Raw genomic sequence first — 9,571 nt, 5'->3', positions numbered from 1 at the left:
AATGGCTGAACTTCAGAAGATTAACGCTGACATCTAAACATGCCAATGTAAACATCAAAAAGTATATATTCTAACTTTACAAAAGAAATGATGGGACATAGTCTGGTACCAGGAAAGTGGCAAGGATTACATACAGTATTTTATAAAGCAGCACACAAAAGTATCAAACTTTTCTGAAACTGAAATTAGCTATCTTGAGTCAAGGTAATTAAAAAAAAGTCCGTATTGACTATTTACAACCTCTGACATTTGTGGATATGATAAGAATCTGTTATAGTGCAGCTACATACAGTAAAATTCACGCAATTTTGTTTTTTTCATTTGGGTTTAGATTGCAAATTTATTGTCATGAGAAAAGGATGGAAGCAAAATTTAGCATCAACTTTCACCTGACTCCTTGACCAAAGTGGTGTAAATTTTAAAATTAGACTTCTTTGCATCACCAGCTGTTGCCCTAGTCCCATTTGCTTTTTAATATCAGTTGCTATTTTCATGAAAGTCTGTTCTACATTTGCTGTGTTCTCAGCAAATGGGTTTCCAAAAATGGAATTCCAAGAGAATCAGCAAATTCCTTTGTTGTTGTGTAGTCTACTTTCTTTGTGGGCCAATCACATTTGTTTCCTACCAACAATTTGTTGACATTTTCACTGGCATAGTGATCAATTTCCTGCAACGACTATTTAACATTATTGAAGGACTACTGATCTGTCATATCATACACAACTATGATGCCTTGGGCTCCTGTGTAATAACTGGAGGTGATCAAAATCTTTCCTGGCCTGTTGTGTCCCCTAGTTGAAGCTTCATTATTTTGCCATGTAATATTACATTTCTTATTTTGAAATCCACACTTACTGTGCTGATGTAGTTTTCTGTATATGTATCACACGTTTCACCTGCAAACCTAAGAAGGAAGCAAGACTTTCTAGCCCCAGAGTTGCCAATCAGAAGTAACTTGAATAATTAACCATATTAGAGATTTCTGCTGGTGATGGCATTGCAGCTGCTACCTGTGCCACGTGACTCTAGGCCATGGGTAACCGAAGGAAAGGATTAAGATAGGCTGTTCTGGGAGAGCAAACATCTTTCCCCACTCTATCCCCTACAATACAATCAACTGGCAGCTGTTGCCACTCAGCTATTGCTTCCACCCCAAAATTCAAAATCTTAACTGACTTTTCAATTCCTTATCGATTTCTTACTCACTTTAGGAGCAAAATTTGCACTAGATAGATGCATGTTGAAAGAGTTTCATGAAAAAACAATTTTTTTAGTCTCCATTTAGAGCATAAAGAGAGCTTATTCATGTCACAGATCTGAGTCCCTGAGAAATGTGATATTCCACACTTTAATGCTGAAAATATAGCACTTTTCTATTTTGGTTAGAACTGCCTAAGTGCCTCTTTCTTAAATCTCCTCTCTTTCTCTTCACCCCTATAAGCAGCACTAGCAGTCCCTGGAGAGGGAAAAATTAAGCTGTCAGTGCACCTTACCCCATGCTGTCTTCATGAGACAAGGTTCTGTGTGTGCATGCTCCATTTTATTCTCTGATATTTACATGGCTGTTTCTTGGTGTTACCTGTCTTCGTTTTCTACCAGCCTGTGTGTCCTGGGTAGTAGGGATTAAGCTCCCATCTTAGCTGTCTCTTCACACTTAGCAAATTTCTTGGCTCATGAAAAGTGCTCAGTAAATGTTCGTTGACCAAGTGCTTAGTTTGAAACAAGTAGGATTGGAGCTTGTGATGATTAATTTTGAGTGTTAACTTGATTGGATTGAAGCATGCAAAGTATTGTTCTTGGGTGTATCTGTGAGTGCGTTGCCAAAGGAGATTAACATTTGAGTCAGTGGACTGGGAAAGACAGATCCACCCTCAATCTGGGTGGGCATCATCTAATCAGCTGCCAGCACAGCTAGAATAAAGGAGACAGAGGAATGTGGAAGGACTAGACTTGCTGAGTCTTCTGGCCTTCATCGTTCTCCCATGCTGGGTGCTTCCTGCCCTCTAACATCAGACTCCAAGTTCTTCAGCTTTTGGACTCTTGGACTTACACCAGTGGTTTGCCAGGGGCTCTCGGTCCTTTGGCCACAGACTGCAGACTGTACTGTTGGCTTCTCTACTTTTGAGGTTTTGGGATTCAGACTGGCTCCCTTGCTCCTCGGCTTGCAGATGGCTTATTGTGGAACTTCACCTTGTTATCTCGTGAGTCAATACTCCTTAATAAACTCCCTTTTCTATATCCATCTATCCTATTAGTCCTGTCCCTCTAGAGAACCCTGACTAATACAGAGAGTGTTGAAAAATATTAATTGGTGAGTCTTTAGTTATTGATATATATTTCTAACCTGTGGCTCTTCCCTTTCTCTACTTAGCCAGATGTTCTGCATTTATTGTGTTCACTTATTTGGAGATGGGGTAACACAGGGAAATAGGGGGAAAAAAGTCGTCCTGAGTCAATATTTTGCTGTCTGAGTTTCACAAAACCTATACCTGAAGATGGGGAAAGAGGAGAGAGCTTGATGCATAGAAGAAAAACCTCATGAGAAATAGCCAGCTTCTTCCCCACTGCTGAGATTAGAAGGGATTCTCTGTGCTGGTGAGACCAGTGACCAGGTTCCGGGAGGAACAGGCTGGGTAGGAGTAGCACCAGAATCCAGACACCTAGCTGGTCTTGTGAAACGTCCAGTCATGTCTTGTCTACAGAAGACCTGTATTTGTTATACTTCATGTCTGTTCAAGTGAGGCTATCCTTCCACATCAGTCCCAGTGGGTCACTACTGATTATGGAGAGGTATTTGGACCCATTTGTGCCGTAAGATTTGCAGGGATGCAGTCTGAGTCACAAGTCCATTCCAGTGGCCTACAGGGTCCTAAAGGTTCAGCCTTTTCTACTTCTCTGACCTCATTGCCTACAGCTTCCTCCTTGCTCACTATACTGTAGTCACACTGGCTTCTTGCTCTTCCTTGGGAATCCCAGGCACATTGCCTTTGCACTGGCTGTTTCTCATGCATAGATGGTTTCTTCCCCCAGAAATTCACCTGGCTTTTCTCAAATGTGACTTCTCAAAGAGATCTTCACTGACTGTCCTGCCTGAAATTACAGCCCAGCCCCAACCCATGCCTGACCCCCTCCTACCCTGCTCACCTTGTTCTGTTTCCCATAACACTTTCCATACTCTAACAAATCATTTGCTTTACTCATGTATTAAGTCTGTTGTTTATTGTTTCTCTCCCTCTAATAGATTACAAGCTCCACAGAGGAAGGGATTTCTGCTTTATTCACAAATGTATCCAAACATATGGAGCAGTGTCTCACATACGGTGAATGCTCAAGAAATATTTTGGAATGGATGAATACTTAAGAGAATGTTTATTACTCTTTAATATCTCTGGACTTTCCAAGTCACCTGAGATAAAGAGTGGAGTCTAGGTTGTGTGCGTGTAAGGCAAAGCCCCCTACCTCCATCTATGCTTGGGTTGGACTGAATAGAGCAAGAATGAGACTTGCCTTCTAACTGGCTCCCTATTAGGCTGGCACAGTGTTATCTCTGCTATACAAAGAATCCTGAGTTCATTAACAAAAGCTGTAATAGTTTTTAAATGTCCAATACTATTTTTGTAAGGGCATCTATTAGTCTGGTGTTCATAAATGAAAGCAAATTTTCCCCTTCCCGAGTCCAAGTGATCTCATTGTTCAGTTCCCACCTATGAGTGAGAACATGCGGTGTTTGGTTTTCTGTTCTTGTGATAGTTTGCTAAGAATGATGGTTTTTAAACTCACTATTATGAAAGAAGATTTCATTCTTAGCCTAGCTATTCTAAATGGGTGTAACTTTTAAGTGTATCTATAGCATTATTTTCTTCCTGTCCTCTTCTGCCTGTCCATTGTTTTCTGATGAATGGTCACATGTAAGCCTATTGGCTCAGGGAAGCCTGACTTCTAGGCCTCTGGGTGGTTGATTACTGGCTTCAATGCAGAACAGGTCATTGCAGAAAAGGTAGAAAGTCCATTTATATGAAGAACACTAATACAAATGGTTATTTATTAAGTCTGGAAGCATGACAAGGAAGCTGTGAGACTTATTTTGAAGATGAGGAAGTGGAAATTTAAGGAACCCAGGTTCACACATTAAGTAAGAGGCTGAGGTGAAATTTGAGCCTCGTTCTGTGCAGTGTAAACCTTCTGTTTTTACCATCTATCTGGTGGACTGATTGTTGACATTTCTTTAGAACTTTCAAGTTTTCCAAACAATTCCCCATCAATGATCTCATTAAGTGCTCAAAAATTGCTTTTGAGGATCCATGAGTTGCATGAGGAAAGACAACCAGAAAATGTTTTCTACTATGTGAAGAGTTGAGTCAATGAGATTGCTCTGCTCAGAGCTGTGGCCCCATGCTTGTGAAAGGCATTTTGTTGGAGAATCTCTCAGGGCATAAGGGTACTGCTGTGTTGTTACCCTGTACTTAGAAAAGGAATGTCTGGCCATGGGCTTGCCTCTGACATAACCTCAAAACCCTTACTATCCACACCTGCAGAAACCTGAAATATGTAGTTGATCTACAAGATAAGCACATTTTTCTGGGACCAAGTGCCTGTGTCACATTGATCATAAGCATGTCTTTCTGTTTTTTGTTTTTTTTTTTAATAGTCTTTCTCATTGAGCAGAATTACACTTTGCAAACCTTGAAATCACAAATTAGCCACACATTGCAGTGATTATTGACATTTGCGGAATATTAATTTTTTTGAGAGTGTAATTAACCTTATACTTTCTCCCTAGGAAGTATGTAGTTATAAACATATCAAATCTTCCTATATTTAGAAAGTGTTCTTAGAAAGTTCAGAACCTTGCAGCAAGGGATAGGACAATTAAATTTTAAATGTGTATCCTTTCTCCACTCACTATCTCATGTCCACCCCAAAATATCCTAAAATAAAAATGTTTTACAAAGCAATGGGGTGGCAGGAGTTTCCTTTGTAGAATTTTGCTCACGACCTTTATTCTTTAATTTAAAGTTATTGATTCTACATAATTATTTCCTAGAGAAGTTAGTTTAATTAAAAAAAAACTATCAGCATTCTAAAAGGCTGTTTCTCATCTGGAGCTGAGACTGTATCCTTCTAGTGGTCATCTGCCACATGCAGCTGACACTGTAGTCCACCACAGAGTGGTCTGTGAGCTCCCGGTCACATGGTGTCCAATTACTCCAGAGAGGTTGGCTTCATTCAAGGCAGAAAGTGCTTATCTGTTTACAATTCCATCATATGCATGGCACAAGGTTAATTAACCTTCAGTGGTGTGAAACTTTTAAAAGGTGACTCTCAGTCTTTCTCAAATTGTAAATTTTCTTGCAAGTGACAGATTTAAAAAAAAATTCTAAGAGATGTGTATCTTTACAAAATAAATTGCTTTAAAATAACTTTCATTTTGAAAACCTCTGAGGTTTTCAGAGCATCTGGGTAGGTAATTGGAGAGAACTGATATATCATGAAATATGTTTCAGGCTTTCAGGATCAGTAAGAGCGCTGTTATATGTGGAAGTATAACTGAGGCACCATTATGCAGAACCCCAGTTAAGTTCTACATCTATCCTATTATGTAGATGTGTCAATGAATTAGAAATGTGCATTAGGTTTATAAACAGAATTTTCAGTGCTCCAGGGGCCATTAGAAACTATTGACTGTTGAACACTGTGATTGAATAGATTTTTGATTTATCTTGTTTAAAGAAGTGTCAGATCATGTACTAACTCACCCAGAAATGCCATTTTAAAAACAGTATCTTCTAAAGTCATGGTCTGAAATGTCCTTTACTGGAGTTTTTTAAAGTGTGATTGATACTTTGCTAAATGTATTCTAACTTGAGTCAGAAACCGACATTCTGGGAAGCATTTTTTTTTTTTTCCAATTCTATCCTTTGTTTTATTTTGTTTGTTTGTTTTTTCCCACCGTGTATTGACCAGAATCTCAAGCTACACAGTTTGGATAGTTGTCTACCAAGCTTCCTATAATGATTATTTACATTTTGAAAATAACAGAAAAGATTTGTGGAGAATGACCACAACTGCGACAAGTACCAGAAGTTTAACATGTTTTACTAACGCATTTGCTTTAGCAGACTTTACATTTATCAATCCCATATCGGAGTTCTGATATTAACTTCCAGTTTATTCCTACTGAAAAAATCAGTGGAAATGCTCAACCAGGTTACTTCTGCCCCAGCCCAGAATGACTTTCTTTGCTGTATTGTCCTGATTTTGCCAACTTTCTTCTTTTACTCCATATCATTCTTGTCATGGGTTTTCAGGCAGAAGTATTGCTTTCATAATTCATGCCCTTTCTACTATTTACTAATTTTTAAAATATAATCTGAAAATGTTTAAAGTTCATATTAGAATAATTCTAATGCATTGCATTGCTAATGAGTGTTATTTTCTCCCATGTTCTCCCATGTATAAAATATTTGCTACTAATTCTCTGTGAACATAGGAATATCTTTTCTGGCTGCAGGTCCCCTAAATGGGGTTCTCTGTATCATGCTAGCTCCTGGCTGCAGCATCTCCATCCTCTGTCCATTTGTGGGCATGGAAAGTGAGTAGTGAGAAAAGAGACTGGGTTTCCCAAGGTATATTTAGCTGTTTATAAAAAGCTTTTCATATTAGGAACTTTAGCATTCTACTGATCCCAGATCTATCTTCTGAAATTATGACTAGTCTCAGTTCTCATTGAATCACACACATTACATCTAACCCCTTTTATAGCATTAGAGACTTTTTTAGCTTATTAGCAGTAATTATTTATTTTAATTTAATTTATTTTATATTTTGCCATAAGTTATTGAGATACAGGTGGTATTTGGTTACATGAGTAAGTTCTTTAGTTGTGATGTGAGATTTTGGTGCACCCACCACTTGAGCATTACACACTGCACCACATTTGTAGTCTTTTATTCCTCACCTCCTGCCTACCCTTCCCCCCAAGTCCCCAAAGTCTATTGTATCATTCTTATGCTTTTGCATCCTTATAGCTTAGCTCCCACATATCAGTGAAACATACGATGTTTGGTTTTCCATTCCTGAGTTACATCACTGAGAATAATAGTCTCCAGTCTCATTCAGGTCACTGCAAATGCAGTCAATTCATTCCTTTTTATGGCTCAATAGTATTCCATTTGTATAAATATACCAGTTTCTTTATCCACTCATTGATTTATAGGCATTTGGGTTAGTTCCATGATTTTGCAATTGCGAATTGTGCTGCTATAAACATGCATATGCAAGTATCTTTTTTCATATAATGATCTCTTTTTGTCTGGGTAGATACCCAGTAGTGGGATTGCTTGATTAAATGGTAGTTCTACTTGTAGTTCTTTAAGGAATCTTCACATTGTTTTCCATAAAGATTGTACTAGTTTACATTTCCACCAGCAGCAAAGAGGTGTTCCCTCTTCACTGCATCCAAGCCAACATCTACCGTTTTTTCAATTTTTTGATTATGGCCATTCTTGAAGAAGTAAGGTGGTATCGCATTGTGGTTTTAATTTCTATTTTCCAGATAATTCATGATGTTCGGCTTTTTTCATATGTTTGTTGGCCATTTGTATATCATCTGTTAAGAATTGTCTATTCCTGTCCTTAGCCCCCTTTTTGATGGGATTGTTTGTTTTTTTCTTACTGTTTGAGTTTGTAGTAGATTCTGGATATTAGTCCTTTGTCAGATGAGTAGATTGTGAAGATTTTCTCCCACTCTGTGGGTTGTTTATTTATTCTGCTAACTGATCCCTTTGCTATGCAACAGCTCTTTTAATTAGATCCCAGTTATTTATCTTTGTTTTTATTGCATTTGCTTTTGGGTTTTTGGTAATGAAATTCTTGCCTAAGCCAATGTCTAGAAGAGTTTTTCTAATGTTATCTTCTAGAATTTTTATAGTTTTAGGTCTTAGATTTAAGTCCTTAATCCATCTTGAGTTGATTTTTGTGTAAGGTAAGAGATGAGGATCCAGTTTCATTCTCCTACATGTGGCTAGCCAATTATCCCAGCACCATTTGTGGAAAAGGGTGTCCTTTCCTCATTTTGTGTTTCTGTTTGCTTGGTCAAAGATCAGTCGGCTATAAGTATTTGGGTTTATTTCTGGGTTCTCTATTCTGTTCCATTGATCAGTGTGCCTGTTTCTATACCAGTACCATGCTGTTTTGGTGACTATGTCATTATAGTATACTTTGAAATCAGGTAATGTAATGCCTCCAGATTTTGTACTCTTTTTGCTTAGTCTTACTTTGGCGATGTAGGCTCTTTTTTGGTTTCATATGAATTTTGGAATTGTTTCTTGCTAATTTGGTGAAGAATGATGGTAGCATTTTCATGGGGATTGCACTGAATTTGTATATTGCTTTTGGCAGTATGGTCATTTTCACAATATTTATTCTATGCATCCATGAGACTGGGATGTGTTTCCATTTGTGTCATCTGTGATTTCTTTCACAGTGTTTTGTAGTTTTCCTTGTAGAGATCTTTTCCCTCCTTGGTTAGGCATACTACTAAGTACTTTTTTTTTCTTGCAGCTGTTGTAAAAGGGATAGAGTTCGTGATTTGATTCTCCACTTGATTGCTGTTGGTGTATAGAAGAGCTACTGATTTGTGTACATTAATCTTGTATCCAGAAACTTCTCTGAACTCTTTCATTAGTTCTAGGAGCTTTCTGGAAATCTTTAGGATTTTCAAGGTGAGTGATCATATCATCAACAAACAGGGACAGTTTGACTTCCTCTTTAATGATTTGGTTGCGTTTTATTTCTTTCTCTTGTCTGATTGCTCTGGCTAGGACTTCCAGTAGTATGTTGAAGGGGAGTGGTGAGAGTGGGTATCCTTGTCTTGTTTCAGTTCTCAGAAGGAATGCTTTCAACTTTTTCCCATTCAGTATTATGTTGGCTGCGAGTTTTTCATAGATGGCTTTTATTACACTGAGGGATGTCGCTTGAAGGCCAGTTTTGCTGAGAGTTTTAATCTTAAAGGAAAGCTGGATTTTGTTCAATGCTTTTTCTGCATCTATAGAGATTATCACATGATTTTTATTTTTAATTCTGTTTATGTAGTGTATCACTTTTTTTTATTACTTTTTCTTTTTTATTTTATCATTATTATTATTATACTTTGAGTTCTATGGTACATGCACACAACGTGCAGGTTTGTTACATATGTATACATGTGCCATGTTGGTGTGCTGCACCTGCTAACTTATTTACATTAGGTTTATCTCCTAATGCTATCCCCCTCCCCTCACCCCATGACAGGCCCTGGTGTGTGATATTCCCCACCCTGTGTCCAAGTGTTCCCATTGCTCAATTACCACCTATGAGTGAGAACATGCAGTGTTTGGTTTTCTGTCCTTGCAATAGTTTGCTCAGAATGATGGTTTCCAGCTACATCCATGTCCCTACAAAGAACGTGAGCTCATCCTTTTTTATGGGTGCATAGTATTCCATGGTGTATATGTTCCACATTTTCTTAGTCCAGTCTATCATTGATGGACATTTGGGTTGATTCTAAGTCTTTACTATTGTGAATAGTGCC

General features: G+C 38.1%; 1 pseudogene; it reads right to left on the bottom strand.

The window, feature by feature from the left end:
- Window positions 1-378: 378 nt before the first annotated feature.
- On the bottom strand, window positions 379-960 carry LOC105530214 (annotated as a pseudogene).
- Window positions 961-9,571: the final 8,611 nt, after the last annotated feature.

Source organism: Mandrillus leucophaeus, unplaced genomic scaffold (genome assembly GCF_000951045.1).
Source record: "Mandrillus leucophaeus isolate KB7577 unplaced genomic scaffold, Mleu.le_1.0 Scaffold804, whole genome shotgun sequence".
Taxonomy (NCBI): domain Eukaryota; kingdom Metazoa; phylum Chordata; class Mammalia; order Primates; family Cercopithecidae; genus Mandrillus; species Mandrillus leucophaeus.
The sequence above is the reverse complement of the archived record's forward strand: the minus strand, read 5'-3'. Positions and strand labels throughout refer to the sequence as shown.